Source organism: Pleurodeles waltl, chromosome 7, assembly GCF_031143425.1.
Source record: "Pleurodeles waltl isolate 20211129_DDA chromosome 7, aPleWal1.hap1.20221129, whole genome shotgun sequence".
Taxonomy (NCBI): Eukaryota; Metazoa; Chordata; class Amphibia; order Caudata; family Salamandridae; genus Pleurodeles; species Pleurodeles waltl.
In genome coordinates, this window is record NC_090446.1 from 131,989,185 (window position 1) to 132,008,910 (window position 19,726).

General features: G+C 48.4%; 1 protein-coding gene across 4 annotated transcripts in view; it reads right to left on the reverse strand.

The window, feature by feature from the left end:
- NRSN2 (neurensin 2) overlaps positions 1–19,726 on the reverse strand; it is a 99,469-nt gene that overhangs the window by 22,900 nt on the left and 56,843 nt on the right. The window contains exon 2 of one of the 4 annotated variants that reach the window (XM_069243331.1): positions 246–435. The exons of 2 other annotated variants lie outside the window; for them this stretch is intronic. The gene's annotated coding sequence lies outside the window, so the exon portion shown is untranslated. Of the gene's footprint in view, positions 1–245; positions 439–19,726 lie in introns of all 4 variants that reach the window. One more of the 4 variants, XM_069243330.1, reaches the window with a different exon arrangement.

The window sequence follows — 19,726 nt, forward strand, 5'->3', positions numbered from 1 at the left end:
GATTAATTTTTGGAGCATTGATTCATACGTCCACATTTCTAATAAGATGGATTGTATTATTGACTCAATGAGAATGTGCAACAATGGAGAATACCGATGCATCCTGTTATTTAATGCAGAGTATGTACATATATCTGTGCCTATTCAAAGATGGCAGCTGTGTAACAAGGCATGAGTTAGTCTTTTGTTTATGTTGATGTTTGCATGTTACATATTAATGCATACCTCTATCATGGAGTACTTACTGTGAACAAGGTTGCAGTGTCAACTGAAACGCGTTGATTTGATTTTCTCAGTGAAATAAACTCTGCATTAGCAACAGCATCCGTAGTGCCATGCTCATTCTCTTGAAAGGAGGATTTTTAATTCCATGATGTGTTTGCGGCTATGGACCACACTCACGAGCACCACTGACACTCTGCAGCATGCCAGCATCTGCTGAATGGCAAATATATATATATATATATGTATATATATCCTTATATACTCCAAACAGTTCCACTTTCTTCCGGCTTCATCCACATCCACCAAATGGGGCTGGTGCTGGCAAACGGGTGTGGATCCGGTTTATAAATGACAAAAAGATCCTTTAGCGCTATAACACCAAAAGAGAAAGCTGCACTCAACGTATCTGCATCTTTTCCAGAAACGTTCTATTCAGCTACGCGTTTCAAACCAAAAAGGGTCTTCGTCATGGCCTAATTCTGGCTTAATGGCGGCTTTCTCTTGTGGTGTTAAAGAGCTGAAGGATCTTTTTGTCATATATATAGGTGGTGAGGTGGTGTGGGTTACTAACCCCAAATCACTAGTGTGAAACAACAACACTCAAGAAATTGTCCATTCAATATTTTTGCTTATAAAAACAGAATCTACTTTTATTACACATACACACACAAGCACACACACACACACTACTAAATACTATGCAATAAATTACAAATATATACATTCAGATAGTAGTAGATATTACCTTTGATGACACCTTCATATCACTTTCCACGCTTTATGAACCCTAAACAGTATAACCACAATACCCACACCTATATTAGATGTAACATCAACATTTATAGGATGTCATTATCAATTAGGCAGGCCTACAGGCTTTGTCCAGGAGTCACCAGATCACCACTTAAATTGGTGTAGACAGTACTAGAATGCATTACACATTGTGATCCACCATTGAAGTCAAGTGGGGTGATACTCACAAACAATAGTATTAATTCTGACATAAAACATTTGCATTGTTCTCTCAATGGTGTCATTAAGTCACTGTGTTTCAAAACATGTTTTCCACAGTCTTTCCTTTACTTTTATTAGACTGCAACTGAAGTCGTAGAACCAACCACGAGGGGCAGTGGGGTGGCATTGAGGGGATTTATGTGGTGGACACCACCCAAATATTTCCTGAGTTGGGTTATGGGCTGACAGTGCTAGTTGGGTCCTGATGTCTATTATAAGCAGTGCAGATCGCTCATTCCTGTTATGCACTTCACTTCAGTGATGCACTTGGGTGATGCTCCCATCCATGCGCAGTGCCACACCCTGAGTTGGGTGCTCGGGCACTGCGGCACAGTGCTACAGCAGTTAAAATTGTGTCTTCCATTTTGTGCACATGGAGCCCCATGCTGAGAATAATAGTGCAAACATGTACAGTTACTCACAGTTCCTTAGCATACGGGTGATTAATTCTCATAGCTTTTCATGTCATAACTTTATTTTCAATGCTACCAGAGGTTATGCCTCATTCTGAGATTGCTCACTTCTTGGAAAGTGCATGTCACCCTCTCATTACTAGTTATCCTGCATGTTATACCTCATTCTAAACATTGCCTACTTCCACCAATGTGCATGTCACCCCCTCTGTTACCAGAGCTACTGCAAGTTATACCTCATTCTGAGACATCTTATTTCTTGTAATGTGCAAGCCACTCCCTTTGTTACAAGCGCTACTGCGTGTTGTACCTCATTCTGAGACAGCTCACCTCTTGGAAAGTGCATGTCCTTCTCCTATTTTACTACCAGTGCATGTTATACCTCATTCTGACATGGCTCACTTCCTGAAATTTGCATGTCAACCCCTTTGTTACAATGCTCCCTCATGTTATACCTCATTCTGAGAGGGCTCACTTCCTGAAATGTCCACGTCAACCACTTTGTTACCAGTGGTACCTCATGGTATTCCTCATTCTGAGATGGCTCACTTCCAGGAATGTGCATCTCAACCACTTTGTTACCAGTGGTACCGCATGTTACATCTCCTTCTCAGATGGCTCACTTCTTCGAATGTGCATGTCACTCCCTTTGTTACCAGTGCTATTGTGTGTTGTACTTCATTCTGAGACAGCTTACTTCTTGGAACGTGCCTGCCACCCCTTTATTTCGGTGCTACCATGTTATACTGCAGTCTGTGATGCTCCCTTCTTGGAATGTGTAAGTCACCTCCTTTGTTACCAGTGCTACCTCATGTTAGCCCTTGATCTGAGATAGCTCACTTCTTGGAACTTGCATGTCACACCTTTTAATGTGTTACCACATGTTACACCTCATTCTGAGATGGATGACTTCTTGGAATGTGCATGTAACCCCTTACTGTAAGTGCTACTGCATGTTAAACCTCATTTTGGGAAGATTCACTTCTATTCTTTAAGTTATAAGCTTTTCTCTAATGACTCTATGTTACAGCCAGCAGTGTCAAAGACACAGCTTCATCTGAAAGATATCATGTTTGACACATTTTGAATATTTGAACATTGGAGTATGACACAGAAGCGCAGAAATCCAACATCACTGTCGATTTGTAGAATCAGGATTCCCAATGGTATTGTATGGTGCTGCTTTCCCATCACAGTGATTCACAGTGAGTTGTTGCCCAACAGGCAGATGTAAGTGCCCTGTGAGTTCAATAGCCCTTTATTAAAGCTCCCCATGTGCCACGGACTGCAGATGTAAGTGCAGCAGCATCAAGTTACAGGGATCTATCTGCACATGTGCATGCTCACATGATCTGTCCACACATTCATCAACCCACACACCATGTACATACACATGTACCTCATATACAAAGTGACCGGTAATTCATCCATAAACACATAAGCTGACCATCGATCACGTTTGCACAAATAACTATTATTCCCCAGATATCCTCTTTCCACATACATTCTCCATCACCAGACTTCTCATCAATCGATCCATCCACACAAATTCAACATTCATTCAAACATAAATCATAAGCCATCCAGCCTCCCACTCTCCCAGCTGCTCACCAACTCACTCCACCATCATACCAACTACTTCTCTGTCCTGTCACAGATTGATAGAGTACATCAACTCCCACTTATCCAGCCATAGTTATCTGTTTACCTACTCAGCAATCCATAGACTTACCAACTCATATACTCATACTGCAGCATACATATACATCAAATAGTTAAGGGTGTTTGCACAATTGAGGCAGGCAGACTGTGCTGTAACTGTCATATATAGGAAGCTTGTTTTGCTGATGTAGTGCTAGAACCTTTCTGTCAGGGACGAATGCTTGTACTGCTATCATGTTGCACCTGTTCATGAGAGAAAGAAGCTTGCACTGCTGATGCCCAGTTGTACCTGTTCTGTAAGGGAGAGGATTGCACTGATGCCCAGTTGTACCTGTTCTGTAAGGGAGAGGATTGCACTGATGCCCAGTTGTACCTGTTCTGTGAGGAAGATGCTTGTACTGTTGATGGTGGACTGTACCTGTTCTGTGAGGGACAGGCTTGTACTGATGCTACCCGGTTGTACCTGGTATATGAGGGAGAGGGTTTTAAGGTTGATGCCCAGTTGTACCTGTTCTGGGAGGAAAGAGGTCTGTACTGTTGATACCCAGGTGTAACTGTTCTGTGAGGGAGAGGTTTGCAGTGATGATGGTGGATTGTACCTGTTCCGTGAGGGAGAAACTTGCACTGCTGATGCCCAGTTTTACCTGTTCTGTGAGGGCTACTTGCAGTGATGATGGTGGGCTGTATCTGTTCTGTGAGGGAAAAGCGTGCACTTCTGCTGCTGGGCTGTACCTATTTTATGAGGACTGGAAGCTAAAATGTGAATAGTGTTCTGTGAGAGACTGAAGCTTGCACTCAACCTGCTGTGTTGTACTTGTTCTATTAAGGAAGGAAACTTTCACAGTGGGGCGCTTACCTCACTGATGGTGTGCTGTACCTATTCTGTGAGGTAGGGAAGCATGCAACTGAATACCTTCCACTGTCTCAGACGCATTAGGCACACATGCTATGGTATCCCTGCGTATTGTTGCCCAAGGTGGGTACCTATCTATGGGTTCTAAGCAGGTGATCTTGATTGTAAGCATCCAGTGTGTGTCCCCATCTCTTAAAGTCTGCAGACCTGGACTCCTGGGCTACCACACGACCAGCTCTCGCTGCCCTCTCCAAGTCTAGCCTGCTTATGTGAGGCCTGAGCCTCGTCTTCTCTCATTGGCCTCCCTGCCTTTCATAGGTGTGCAAAGGAACTTGCCTAGAGCAGACCAAGAAGTTCAGACTGTTTCACTGTGGTCCTTGCTGACTACCCTACTCTTCTAAATAACTCTAAACTAAACCCAGCCAGAGGCACCAGCCTAATCTATTTTAGCTGGGTTCACCTCATATCTTGTTGGGAAATCTCAGACCCACACCCCCCTTACATTATTGACTAAGCCCCTGAGAACGGACCCCCACACTCCAAATCTAAAATCATGGTGAACCTTTCCTGAAGTCAGAGATTCAATTCCCTGGGAGAGGTACAGTGTGTTCTAAAAAAAAAAAATTAAAAAAATTTTTTTTTTTTTTTGGGGGGGTGGGGGTCTGTTGCGCTCTATGCGCCGCCTACAGTACATTTCAAGACCGTTGATTTAGCCCCTGCCCTTCGTGAGCCGCTACACGGAAAATATGCACATTTTTAAACACTTTTATGAGGGATTGTGGTGCGCTCCATGTCTGATCCATGAATAATTAAACAGCTAGCCTTGGCTACGAGGCAATGAGGCGCTCTGTACGGACTCCGCACTGCATTTTCATTTTTTGTATCTAGATGTCCCAGTCTGACCCGGGGAACCACAGCTCTGGGGTCTGTTGGGGTTTCTTGGGTGCTGTGTGGGTGAGCTCCGATGCCTCTGCAGCCCCTGCCGGCTCTCCTTGCAGAGCACCCTTCTTTCAGTGTGGCACGGGAGCTTGCCCACTTTCGTGTAATGTGGCACTAGTTAGAAGGCTTTCTGTCTCCTGCTCGTAGGCAGGAGCAGTGCCCTCTGCCCTGTTCGAGAGCAGAGAGATAAGAAGCTGGTCACCTTGCCCCACCTCCCGGCACCCGCACAGGGGCACCCAAAACACTCAGGCCTGGAGTCCTATGCGGTCCCTGAGGTCCGAGTCCCCAGAATCCACTTTTGATGCACCGGCTCCTAGGAGATAGCTCCCCTGGGGGACAAATATGTCCTCTAGGGAGGGGGCCAAATGCACGTTCTCCTCCCCAGATAGGGTCAAAAGGGACACTGTGCTGACCCCTGGGTCCTGACCCATCCCAGGGGTATTTTGAGGAAATATCAGTGAAGCGCCATGTAACTAATTTTTCCATTACTCCGTCAACTTCATAGGCCTATTTTTTTCAGGCCCATGTGTCCGACTGTCATGATATTTGGCTCCTTTTGCCTCTGGTGGCCATTCCCCTGCGAGCCACTAAAGGTGCATTTTTAGGGGGAGCTGGATAATACTGCCCCTACCTGGGCTTTTGGTGCGCTTTCTCACACGGGAGGTGCAGTAACCCACTCGACAGCCGGCTAGCAAAACACCATCTTTGCTGCACTCCTCAGGTCACAAATCCTCCTGGCTTCTTTTTTAAACTGTTTTTATTATTTTTTCAGAAACATGTCACTAAAACGGAGGTTGTTACACACGGTATCAAAAATACACAAATTCAGTGCACGTATGCACCCATTTCTGCTTGTTTCTTTCTGACTTTGGTCCACCTGGATTCCCCGCCTTGAGCCCCACTAGTCCCTCTTGTGCAGTCCTAAGGCACTACCTAGAGCCCGAGTCATGTTCTTGAGTGGTCCAAGACTCCCATTCAGTACCATTATAGGCCCTCCAGCCAGCCCATAACTTCCTACTCTTGTTCGGCCATGCTTTCCCTTCTAGACTTCCCTTTTTAATTTCCATGCATGCAGGCATTCCAACTGACAACATTTGTTCGGTTGAGGTAGCCGGGATACTCCACATTTTAGCAATGTCCCTTTTTGGGAGCATACAATCTATTGCACAGAACAACAATTGTAATCTAGTTAGGTCAACATCACATGGAATATCATCGATCGATCATGAAAAGAGGGTAAATAGATATTTGGACCTCAAGAACCACTGATGGTTCGTCTGTTTTCTCGGCCCAATAGTTCTGTATCAAGGGACACCTCCAGACTGTGTGACAGAATTTTCCCTCAGTTGTGTTACACTGTGTGCATTTTGTGCAGTCTACTCCTATTATATCCTACTGTGTTGAGTATTTTCAATTAAATTAATCTTAGTGGGGCCTTAATGGCTACTTCCCACGGATGCATCAATGCAGCCTCCCAATCGATATCCTCTAGTTGACCCAGGTCTACCTCCCACATTGCCCTAAGTCTCATTAAATTGAAAGATATGTTGTTAATAAGGGTTTGATAAAAAACACTGATGAAATGTCCTCCTCAAAAGCTCCTCTTGCAGTACTCTGCTTTCCAACCAGTTACTATCAGGCAAGTCCGTCCTGTTGTTTACTTCTGTCTGTATGGCCTGTTTAAGCTGAAAGTGTCTGGACTGCTGAGCGGGCTTTAGGTGGTACTATTCTCAAAGTTTCTCAACGGACTTCATGGAACCTGCCTTAGTTATATCCCACTCTTTTGAGATGCCAATTTTCTAAACCTCATTAGTTTACTCACTACCTGCAGTTTATTCCTCTGTGCCTCCTGGCTTCTTGAAGGGCATCTATGTGTCACCAACGTCAGCGGCCACAGAAGTCCTGGGACAATCTTCAGCAAATCCTTCAGCAAATCCATTCTCTCACCTATTCAACACAAGGTATAAAGTGACCAGCACCACTGGCCCTTGAGAGGCCCATCCTAGTCCGGGGGATCAGCTTCAGTCAAAGTCTCAAAGTTCAATCTCATAGGGCACCAGGTAGCTTCTCCTGCAGGATGGCCATTCGTCCCCCGTCATTACTCCCAGGGCCAGTGCATTCTCATCTGTTTCTCTCTTGTGCAAAGGGTTTTAAGTGGGGTGAAATGTTTGTGGAGCCAAGCACCACTGGCAAAACCTAGGGGTCACTTCATCACTCCACCCATGTCCCAATCCTCATATACAGCATTCTGGGACACTCCAGTATGGCTGCTTCAAGCTGTGTGTGGGAGAGCCCCTAGCTAACACAACTAATTAATCCCTTCCCCCTAAGATTTCAAATGTGAGCCTGTCCTGTGTTGGCTCCAGGTGCCTAACCCGCCTCCTTTGTTTGAGTGGGCCTGGGCTGTTCCAACTCAAGTCCAGTGTGGAAAGCTAATTAACACATGCAGATTTCCTCCCCATCCTTTCCTTTCCCAGAATCTGGGTCAAGCATTGTCAACTCCTCTATTGTGTTGGGGTACTTTGATCCTCCTTCTGGGGGAAAAATGTAGTTAACTATACCCTCTAGGACAGTGGTTCCCAACCTTTTGATTTCTGTGGACCCCCACTTTAACATTAATGGAACCCAGGGACCCCCACTGACTCATCATGGGAATCCAGGGACCCCCACCTGTCATTACTGGAAGCTGGGGACCTAATTTGTCAATATTTGTTCATATTTTTTAATTTTCTAGGCTCTCGCGGACCCCCTAAGAAGGCTTTGCGGACCCCCAGGGGTCCCCGGACCACAGGTTGGGAACCACTGCTCTAGGAGCACAAAGGTCTGAAATCTGATTATGAGCTGAGCCAGAGAAAAATTACAATGTTTAAATTGTCATACGGAGTGTAGACATGACGTTGGGGTTTGTAAACCTACTCTCAGGGTGCTTGTTCACCCCTAGACTGGTACCTCACTAATCTCTGTAGGCCTAAGTGGAGCGAGCCTGTGCCCAAGTGCAGATTTTGCTTATAATGTGCAATATAGTGTAAGCACTACAGACTTTCAGTGTGCACTATGGACCTACGCTATGAGTGGCACACTCACATTGAAAGGCCTACCCCACGTCAGTACCAACCCTTGAAGAGTCCCTTCAGTGACAGGCTACCTTTCTGCAGAAACTTGGCTGCGCAAGATGGTAGTCACACACGTGCAGCCCAGGCAAATGCACACTCACGTGTCCACGTGACCCCAGCCCACAGCCTCTTACCCTAGCTACACAGCCGATGGGCAGCACTCTGAGATCCACAACTGTGAACTTACTGTGGGAGAGACTCAGAGATTCACTCAGAGTAAAAGTCAAAAACGGGGTAGATGTGTGCGAAAAATCTGTTGGAAATAAATTGGCTGAACCCTACTTGCTACAGGAGTTAAATATAACAACCTTTTACTTCCTTATGGATATTTTGCTTACTGATAGTTTTAATACTCTGGTACCTGTAGGAAGTTGGCTCTGTATGTGCTATTTCAAAGTAAGGAATAGCATGCACAGAGTCCAAGGGTTCCCCTTAGAGGTAAAATAGTGGTAAAAATAGATAATACTAATGCTCTATTTTGTGGTAGTGTGGTCGAGCAGTAGGCTTATCCAAGGAGTAGTGTTAAGCATTTGTTGTACATACACATAGACAATAAATGAGGTACACACACTCAGAGACAAATCCAGCCAATAGGTTTTGTTATAGAAAAATATCTTTTCTTAGTTTATTTTAAGAACCACAGGTTCAAATTTAACATGTAATATCTTGTTTGAAAGGTATTGCAGGTAAGTACATTAGGAACTTTGAATCATTTCAATTGCATGTATACTTTTCAAGTTATTGACAAATAGCTACTTTAAAAGTGGACACAGTGCAATTTTTACAGTTCCTGGGGGAGGTAAGTTTTTGTTAGTTTTACCAGGTAAGACACTTACAGGGTTCAGTTCTTGGTCCAAGGTAGCCCACCGTTGGGGGTTCAGAGCAACCCCAAAGTCACCACACCAGCAGCTCAGGGCCGGTCAGGTGCAGAGTTCAAAGTGGTGCCCAAAACGCATAGGCTAGAATGGAGAGAAGGGGGTGCCCCGGTTCCGGTCTGCTTGCAGGTAAGTACCCGCGTCTTCGGAGGGCAGACCAGGGGGGTTTTGTAGGGCACCGGGGGGGACACAAGCCCACACAGAAATTTCACCCTCAGCAGCGCGGGGGCGGCCGGGTGCAGTGTAGAAACAAGCGTCGGGTTTTCAATGTTAGTCTAAGAGAGATCAACGGATCTCTTCAGCGCTGCAGGCAGGCAAGGGGGGGCTTCCTCTGGGAAACCTCCACTTGGACAAGGGAGAGGGACTCCTGGGGGTCACTCCTGCAGTGAAAGTCCGGTCCTTCAGGTCCTGGGGGCTGCGGGTGCAGGGTCTTTTCCAGGCGTCGGGACTTAGGTTTCAGAGAGTCGCGGTCAGGGGAAGCCTCGGGATTCCCTCTGCAGGCGGCGCTGTGGGGGCTCAGGGGGGACAGGTTTTGGTACTCACAGTCGTAGAGTAGTCCGGGGGTCCTCCCTGAGGTGTTGGTTCTCCACCAGCCGAGTCGGGGTCGCCGGGTGCAGTGTTGCAAGTCTCACGCTTCTTGCGGGGAGTTGCAGGGTTCTTTAAAGCTGCTTCTTGAAACAAAGTTGCAGTCTTTTTGGAGCAGGTCCGCTGTCCTCGGGAGTTTCTTGTCGTCGTCGAAGCAGGGCAGTCCTCAGAGGATTCAGAGGTCGCTGGTCCCTTTGGAAGGCGTCGCTGGAGCAGAGTTCTTTGGAAGGCAGGAGACAGGCCGGTGAGTTTCTGGAGCCAAGGCAGTTGTTGTCTTCTGGTCTTCCTCTGCAGGGGTTTTCAGCTGGGCAGTCCTTCTTCTTGTTGTTGCAGGAATCTAATTTTCTAGGGTTCAGGGTAGCCCTTAAATACTAAATTTAAGGGCGTGTTTAGGTCTGGGGGGTTAGTAGCCAATGGCTACTAGCCCTGAGGGCGGGTACACCCTCTTTGTGCCTCCTCCCAAGGGGAGGGGGTCACAATCCTAACCCTATTGGGGGAATCCTCCATCTGCAAGATGGAGGATTTCTAAAAGTTAGAGTCACCTCAGCTCAGGACACCTTAGGGGCTGTCCTGACTGGCCAGCGACTCCTCCTTGTTGCTTTCTTTGTTCCCTCCAGCCTTGCCGCCAAAAGTGGGGGCCGTGGCCGGAGGGGGCGGGCAACTCCACTAAGCTGGAGTGCCCTGCTGGGCTGTGACAAAGGGGTGAGCCTTTGAGGCTCACCGCCAGGTGTTACAGCTCCTGCCTGGGGGAGGTGTTAGCATCTCCACCCAGTGCAGGCTTTGTTACTGGCCTCAGAGTGACAAAGGCACTCTCCCCATGGGGCCAGCAACATGTCTCTAGTGTGGCAGGCTGCTGGAACTAGTCAGCCTACACAGACAGTCGGTTAAGTTTCAGGGGGCACCTCTAAGGTGCCCTCTGGGGTGTATTTTGCAATAAAATGTACACTGGCACCAGTGTGCATTTATTGTGCTGAGAAGTTTGATACCAAACTTCCCAGTTTTCAGTGTAGCCATTATGGTGCTGTGGAGTTCGTGTTTGACAAACTCCCAGACCATATACTCTTATGGCTACCCTGCACTTACAATGTCTAAGGTTTTGTTTAGACACTGTAGGGGTACCATGCTCATGCACTGGTACCCTCACCTATGGTATAGTGCACCCTGCCTTAGGGCTGTAAGGCCTGCTAGAGGGGTGACTGACCTATACTTGCATAGGCAGTGAGAGGCTGGCATGGCACCCTGAGGGGAGTGCCATGTCGACTTACTCGTTTTGTTCTCACTAGCACACACAAGCTGGCAAGCAGTGTGTCTGTGCTGAGTGAGAGGTCTCCAGGGTGGCATAAGACATGCTGCAGCCCTTAGAGACCTTCCTTGGCATCAGGGCCCTTGGTACTAGAAGTACCAGTTACAAGGGACTTATCTGGATGCCAGGGTCTGCCAATTGTGGATACAAAAGTACAGGTTAGGGAAAGAACACTGGTGCTGGGGCCTGGTTAGCAGGCCTCAGCACACTTTCAATTGTAAACATAGCATCAGCAAAGGCAAAAAGTCAGGGGGCAACCATGCCAAGGAGGCATTTCCTTACACAACCCCCCCCCCCAAACGAAAGAGGATGAGACTAACCTTTCCCAAGAGAGTCTTCATTTTCTAAGTGGAAGAACCTGGAAAGGCCATCTGCATTGGCATGGGCAGTCCCAGGTCTGTGTTCCACTATAAAGTCCATTCCCTGTAGGGAGATGGACCACCTCAACAGTTTAGGATTTTCACCTTTCATTTGCATCAGCCATTTGAGAGGTCTGTGGTCAGTTTGAACTAGGAAGTGAGTCCCAAAGAGGTATGGTCTCAGCTTCTTCAGGGACCAAACCACAGCAAAGGCCTCCCTCTCAATGGCACTCCAACGCTGCTCCCTGGGGAGTAACCTCCTGCTAATGAAAGCAACAGGCTGGTCAAGGCCATCATCATTTGTTTGGGACAAAACTGCCCCTATCCCATGTTCAGAGGCATCTGTCTGCACAATGAACTGCTTAGAATAATCTGGAGCTTTTAGAACTGGTGCTGAGCACATTGCTTGTTTCAGGGTGTCAAAGGCCTGTTGGCATTCCACAGTCCAGTTCACTTTCTTGGGCATTTTCTTGGAGGTGAGTTCAGTGAGGGCTGTCACAATGGATCCATATCCCTTCACAAACCTCCTGTAATACCCAGTCAAGCCAAGGAATGCCCTGACTTGAGTCTGGGTTTTTGGAGCTACCCAGTCCAGAATAGTCTGGATCTTGGGTTGGAGTGGCTGAACTTGGCCTCCACCTACAAGGTGGCCCAAGTAAACCACAGTTCCCTGCCCTATCTGGCATTTGGATGCCTTGATAGAGAGGCCTGCAGATTGCAGGGCCTTCAAAACCTTCTTCAGGTGGACCAGGTGATCCGGCCAGGTGGAGCTAAAGACAGCAATATCATCAAGATAAGCTGTGCTAAAGGACTCCAAGCCAGCAAGGACTTGATTCACCAACCTTTGGAAGGTGGCAGGGGCATTCTTTAAACCAAAGGGCATAACAGTAAACTGATAATGCCCATCAGGTGTGGAGAATGCTGTTTTCTCTTTTGCTCCAGGTGTCATTTTTATTTGCCAGTACCCTGCTGTCAAGTCAAAGGTACTTAAGAATTTGGCAGCACCTAATTTATCTATGAGCTCATCAGCTCTAGGAATTGGATGAGCATCTGTCTTGGTGACAGAATTGAGCCCTCTGTAGTCCACCCAAAACCTCATCTCTTTCTTTCCATCTTTGGTGTGAGGTTTGGGGACTAAGACCACTGGGCTAGCCCAGGGGCTGTCAGAGCGCTCAATTACTCCCAATTCCAGCATCTTGTGGACTTCCACCTTAATGCTTTCCTTAACATGGTCAGACTGTCTAAATATTTTGTTTTTGACAGGCATGCTGTCTCCTGTGTCCACATCATGGGTACACAGGTGTGTCTGACCAGGGGTTAGGGAGAAGAGTTCAGGAAACTGTTGTAGGACTCTCCTACAATCAGCTTGCTGTTGGCCAGAGAGGGTGTCTGAGTAGATCACTCCATCTACTGAGCCATCTTTTGGGTCTGATGACAGAAGATCAGGGAGAGGTTCACTCTCTGCCTCCTGATCCTCATCTGTTACCATCAACAGATTCACATCAGCCCTGTCATGGAAGAGCTTAAGGCGGTTCACATGGATCACCCTCTTGGGGCTCCTGCTTGTGCCCAGGTCCACCAGGTAGGTGACCTGACTCTTCCTTTCTAGCACTGGGTAAGGGCCACTCCATTTGTCCTGGAGTGCCCTGGGAGCCACAGGCTCCAGAACCCAGACTTTCTGCCCTGGTTGGAACTCAACCAGTGCAGCCTTTTGGTCATACCAAAACTTCTGGAGCTGTTGGCTGGCCTCAAGGTTTTTGGTTGCCTTTTCCATGTACTCTGCCATTCTAGAGCAAAGGCCAAGTACATAGTCCACTATGGCCCTCATTCTGACCTTGGCGGGCGGCGGAGGCCGCCCGCCAAAGTCCCGCCGTCAGGTTACCGTTCCGCGGTCGAAAGACCGCGGCGGTAATTCTGACTTTCCCGCTGGGCTGGCGGGCGGTCGCCTTCAGACCGCCAGCCAGCCCAGCGGGAAAGAGGCTTCCACGATGAAGCCGGCTCGGAATCGAGCCGGCGGAGTGGAAGCTGTGCGACGGGTGCAGTTGCACCCATCGCGTATTTCACTGTCTGCGCAGCAGACAGTGAAATACATGTAGGGGCCCTCTTACGGGGGCCCCTGCAATGCCCATGCCAGTGGCATGGGCACTGCAGGGGCCCCCAGGGGCCCCGCGACCCCCCCTACCGCCATCCGGATCTCGGCGGTCCGACCGCCGGGATCTGGATGGCGGTAGGGGGGGTCGGAATCCCCGCGGCGGTGCAGCAAGCTGCGCCGCCGCGGAGGATTCAATGGGGCCGCGGTACACTGGCGGGACCCCGCCAGTGGTGCCGGTCCGACCGCGGCTTTACCGCCGCGGTCGGAATCCCCATTGGAGCACCGCCGGCCTGTCGGCGGTGCTCCCGCGGTCCTCCGCCCTGGCGGTCAAAGACCGCCAGGGTCAGAATGACCACCTATGTCTTGTTTAGGCTCATGAAGAGGTCTCTCCCAGCCTTCTTTAACAAGAGCAAGTGGTCCCCTTACAGGGTGACCAAACAGAAGTTCAAAGGGTGAGAATCCTACTCCCTTCTGTGGCACCTCTCTGTAAGCAAAAAACAGACATGGCAAGAGGACATCCCATCTCCTTTTGAGTTTTTCTGGGAGCCCCATGATCATGCCTTTTAATGTCTTGTTGAATCTCTCAACTAAGCCATTAGTTTGTGGATGGTATGGTGTAGTGAATTTGTAAGTCACTCCACACTCATTCCACATGTGTTTTAGGTATGCTGACATGAAGTTGGTACCTCTGTCAGACACCACCTCCTTAGGGAAACCCACTCTGGTAAAGATACCAATGAGGGCCTTGGCTACTGCAGGGGCAGTAGTCGACCTAAGGGGAATAGCTTCAGGATACCTAGTAGCATGATCCACTACTACTAGGATGTACATATTTCCTGAGGCTGTGGGAGGTTCCAGTGGACCAACTATGTCCACACCCACTCTTTCAAAGGGGACCCCCACCACTGGAAGTGGAATGAGGGGGGCCTTTGGGTGCTCACCTGTCTTACCACTGGATTGACAGGTGGGGCAGGAGAGGCAAAACTCCATAACCTTCTGGGACATATTGGGCCAGTAGAAGTGGTTGACTAACCTCTCCCACGTCTTGGTTTGTCCCAAATGCCCAGCAAGGGGAATATCATGGGCTAAGGTCAGAATAAACTCTCTGAACGACTGAGGCACTACCACTCTCCTAGTGGCACCAGGTTTGGGGTCTCTGGCCTCAGTGTACAGGAGTCCACCTTCCCAATAGACCCTATGTGTTCCATTTTTCGTGCCCTTGGACTCTTCAGCAGCTTGCTGCCTAAGGCCTTCAAGAGAGGGACAGGTTTCTTGTCCCTTACACAGCTCCTCCCTGGAGGGTCCCCCTGGGCCTAAGAGCTCAACCTGATAAGGTTCAAGCTCCAAAGGCTCAGTTCCCTCAGAGGGCAGAACTTCTTCCTGAGAAGAGAGGTTCTCTTTTTCTGACTGTGTTGCAGTTGGTTTCCCAACTGACTTTCCTTTTCTCTTGGTAGGCTGGGCCATTTTTCCAGACTCCAGCTCTACTTTTTCACCCTGTGCCTTGCATTGTGCTCTTGTTTTTACACACACCAGTTCAGGGATACCCAGCATGGCTGCATGGGTTTTTAGTTCTACCTCAGCCCATGCTGAGGACTCCAGGTCATTTCCAAGCAGACAGTCTACTGGGATGTTTGAGGAGACCACCACCTGTTTCAGGCCATTGACCCCTCCCCATTCTAAAGTTACCATCGCCATGGGATGTGCTTTAGTTTGATTGTCAGCATTGGTGACTGTATAAGTTTTTCCAGTCAGGTATTGGCCAGGGGAAACCAGTTTCTCTGTCACCATGGTGACACTGGCACCTGTATCCCTCAGGCCCTCTACACTTGTCCCATTAATAAAGAGCTGCTGCCTGTATTTTTGCATGTTAGGCGGCCAGGCAGCTAGTGTGGCTAAATCCACCCCACCCTCAGAGACTAGAGTAGCTTCAGTGTGGACCCTGATTTGCTCTGGGCACACTGTTGATCCCACTTGGAGACTAGCCATTCCAGTGTTACCTGGATTGGAGTTTGGAGTGGAACTTTTCTTGGGACAGGCCTTGTCTCCAGTTTGGTGTCCAGACTGACTACAGTTTCGACACCAGGCCTTTTTGGGATCAAAGTTTTTACCCTTGTACCCAGGATTGTTTTGTGAAGAGGCTCTGGGCCCACCCTCCTGTGCAGGTTTTTGGGGGCCTGTAGAAGACTCTTTACTATTTTTAGTTTTGGCTGTCTCACCACCTTTCCCCTGGGGAGGTTTTGTGACCCCTTTCTTTTGGTCACCCCCTGTGGAAGTTTTGGACACCCTTGTCTTGACCCAATGGTCCGCCTTCTTTCCCAATTCTTGGGGAGAAATTGGTCCTAGGTCTACCAGATGCTGAAGCAGTTTATCATTGAAACAATTACTTAACAGGTGTTCTTTCACAAATAAATTGTACAGCCCATCATAATTATTTACACCACTGCCTTGAATCCAACCATCTAGTGTTTTTACTGAGTAGTCTACAAAGTCAACCCAGGTCTGGCTCGAGGATTTTTGAGCCCCCCTGAATCTAATCCTATACTCCTCAGTGGAGAATCCAAAGCCCTCAATCAGGGTACCCTTCATGAGGTCATAAGATTCTGCATCTTTTCCAGAGAGTGTGAGGAGTCTATCCCTACACTTTCCTGTAAACATTTCCCAAAGGAGAGCACCCCAGTGAGATCTGTTCACTTTTCTGGTTACACAAGCCCTCTCAAAAGCTGTGAACCATTTGGTGATGTCATCACCATCTTCATATTTAGTTACAATCCCTTTAGGGATTGTCAACATGTCAGGAGAATCTCTGACCCTATTTATGTTGCTGCCACCATTGATGGGTCCTAGGCCCATCTCTTGTCTTTCCCTCTCTATGGCTAGGATCTGTCTTTCCAAAGCCAATCTTTTGGCTATCCTGGCTAACTGGATGTCCTCTTCACTGGAGCTATCCTCAGTGATTTCAGAGTTGTTGGTCCCTCCTGTGAGGGAACCAGCATCTCTGACTATTATTTGTGGAGTCAGGGCTTGAGTAGCCCTGCTCTCCCTAAGTAGGACTGGAGGGGGGGAATTTCCCTCCAAGTCACTATCTTCATCCTCTGAGTTGCCACCCTCAGAGGGGTTGGCCTTTTCAAACTCTGCCAAAAGCTCCTGGAGCTGTACTTTGGTAGGTTTGGGGCCCATTGCTATTTTCTTTAGTTTACAGAGTGACCTTAGCTCTCTCATCTGTAGATGGAGGTAAGGTGTGGTGTCGAGTTCCACCACAGCCACATCTGTGCTAGACATTTTGCTTCTAAAAGTTGGAATACTTTTTAAGAATCTAAAACTGGTTCTAGAATCTAATTCAAACTTTTACAAACTTTTAAACTCTAAAAGAAATGCTAAACAGGATCTAACACAAGGCCCTAGCAGGTCTTTTAAGAATTTAGAAAACTTTTCAAATTGCAAAAATCAATTTCTAATGACAATTTTGGAATTTGTCGTGTGATCAGGTATTGGCTGAGTAGTCCAGCAAATGCAAAGTCTTGTACCCCACCGCTGATCCACCAATGTTGGAAGTTGGCTCTGTATGTGCTATTTCAAAGTAAGGAATAGCATGCACAGAGTCCAAGGGTTCCCCTTAGAGGTAAAATAGTGGTAAAAATAGATAATACTAATGCTCTATTTTGTGGTAGTGTGGTCGAGCAGTAGGCTTATCCAAGGAGTAGTGTTAAGCATTTGTTGTACATACACATAGACAATAAATGAGGTACACACACTCAGAGACAAATCCAGCCAATAGGTTTTGTTATAGAAAAATATCTTTTCTTAGTTTATTTTAAGAACCACAGGTTCAAATTTAACATGTAATATCTTGTTTGAAAGGTATTGCAGGTAAGTACATTAGGAACTTTGAATCATTTCAATTGCATGTATACTTTTCAAGTTATTGACAAATAGCTACTTTAAAAGTGGACACAGTGCAATTTTTACAGTTCCTGGGGGAGGTAAGTTTTTGTTAGTTTTACCAGGTAAGTAAGACACTTACAGGGTTCAGTTCTTGGTCCAAGGTAGCCCACCGTTGGGGGTTCAGAGCAACTCCAAAGTCACCACACCAGCAGCTCAGGGCCGGTCAGGTGCAGAGTTCAAAGTGGTGCCCAAAACGCATAGGCTAGAATGGAGAGAAGGGGGTGCCCCGGTTCCGGTCTGCTTGCAGGTAAGTACCCGCGTCTTCGGAGGGCAGACCAGGGGGGTTTTGTAGGGCACCGGGGGGGACACAAGCCCACACAGAAATTTCACCCTCAGCAGCGCGGGGGCGGCCGGGTGCAGTGTAGAAACAAGAGTCGGGTTTTCAATGTTAGTCTATGAGAGATCAACGGATCTCTTCAGCGCTGCAGGCAGGCAAGGGGGTGCTTCCTCGGGGAAACCTCCACTTGGACAAGGGAGAGGGACTCCTGGGGGTCACTCCTGCAGTGAAAGTCCGGTCCTTCAGGTCCTGGGGGCTGCGGGTGCAGGGTCTTTTCCAGGCGTCGGGACTTAGGTTTCAGAGAGTCGCGGTCAGGGGAAGCCTCGGGATTCCCTCTGCAGGCGGCGCTGTGGGGGCTCAGGGGGGGACAGGTTTTGGTACTCACAGTCGTAGAGTAGTCCGGGGGTCCTCCCTGAGGTGTTGGTTCTCCACCAGCCGAGTCGGGGTCGCCGGGTGCAGTGTTGCAAGTCTCACGCTTCTTGCGGGGAGTTGCAGGGTTCTTTAAAGCTGCTTCTTGAAACAAAGTTGCAGTCTTTTTGGAGCAGGTCCGCTGTCCTTGGGAGTTTCTTGTCGTCGTCGAAGCAGGGCAGTCCTCAGAGGATTCAGAGGTCGCTGGTCCCTTTGGAAGGCGTCGCTGGAGCAGAGTTCTTTGGAAGGCAGGAGACAGGCCGGTGAGTTTCTGGAGCCAAGGCAGTTGTTGTCTTCTGGTCTTCCTCTGCAGGGGTTTTCAGCTGGGCAGTCCTTCTTGTTGTTGTTGCAGGAATCTAATTTTCTAGGGTTCAGGGTAGCCCTTAAATACTAAATTTAAGGGCGTGTTTAGGTCTGGGGGGTTAGTAGCCAATGGCTACTAGCCCTGAGGGCGGGTACACCCTCTTTGTGCCTCCTCCCAAGGGGAGGGGGTCACAATCCTAACCCTATTGGGGGAATCCTCCATCTGCAAGATGGAGGATTTCTAAAAGTTAGAGTCACCTCAGCTCAGGACACCTTAGGGGCTGTCCTGACTGGCCAGTGACTCCTCCTTGTTGCTTTCTTTGTTCCCTCCAGCCTTGCCGCCAAAAGTGGGGGCCGTGGCCGGAGGGGGCGGGCAACTCCACTAAGCTGGAGTGCCCTGCTGGGCTGTGACAAAGGGGTGAGCCTTTGAGGCTCACCGCCAGGTGTTACAGCTCCTGCCTGGGGGAGGTGTTAGCATCTCCACCCAGTGCAGGCTTTGTTACTGGCCTCAGAGTGACAAAGGCACTCTCCCCATGGGGCCAGCAACATGTCTCTAGTGTGGCAGGCTGCTGGAACTAGTCAGCCTACACAGACAGTCGGTTAAGTTTCAGGGGGCACCTCTAAGGTGCCCTCTGGGGTGTATTTTGCAATAAAATGTACACTGGCATCAGTGTGCATTTATTGTGCTGAGAAGTTTGATACCAAACTTCCCAGTTTTCAGTGTAGCCATTACGGTGCTGTGGAGTTCGTGTTTGACAAACTCCCAGACCATATACTCTTATGGCTACCCTGCACTTACAATGTCTAAGGTTTTGTTTAGACACTGTAGGGGTACCATGCTCATGCACTGGTACCCTCACCTATGGTATAGTGCACCCTGCCTTAGGGCTGTAAGGCCTGCTAGAGGGGTGACTGACCTATACTTGCATAGGCAGTGAGAGGCTGGCATGGCACCCTGAGGGGAGTGCCATGTCGACTTACTCGTTTTGTTCTCACTAGCACACACAAGCTGGCAAGCAGTGTGTCTGTGCTGAGTGAGAGGTCTCCAGGGTGGCATAAGACATGCTGCAGCCCTTAGAGACCTTCCTTGGCATCAGGGCCCTTGGTACTAGAAGTACCAGTTACAAGGGACTTATCTGGATGCCAGGGTCTGCAAATTGTGGATACAAAAGTACAGGTTAGGGAAAGAACACTGGTGCTGGGGCCTGGTTAGCAGGCCTCAGCACACTTTCAATTGTAAACATAGCATCAGCAAAGGCAAAAAGTCAGGGGGCAACCATGCCAAGGAGGCATTTCCTTACAGTACCCATACCATGGGGTGGAGTGAGAACAACATAATACAGTTGCTGACACAATTTCAAAT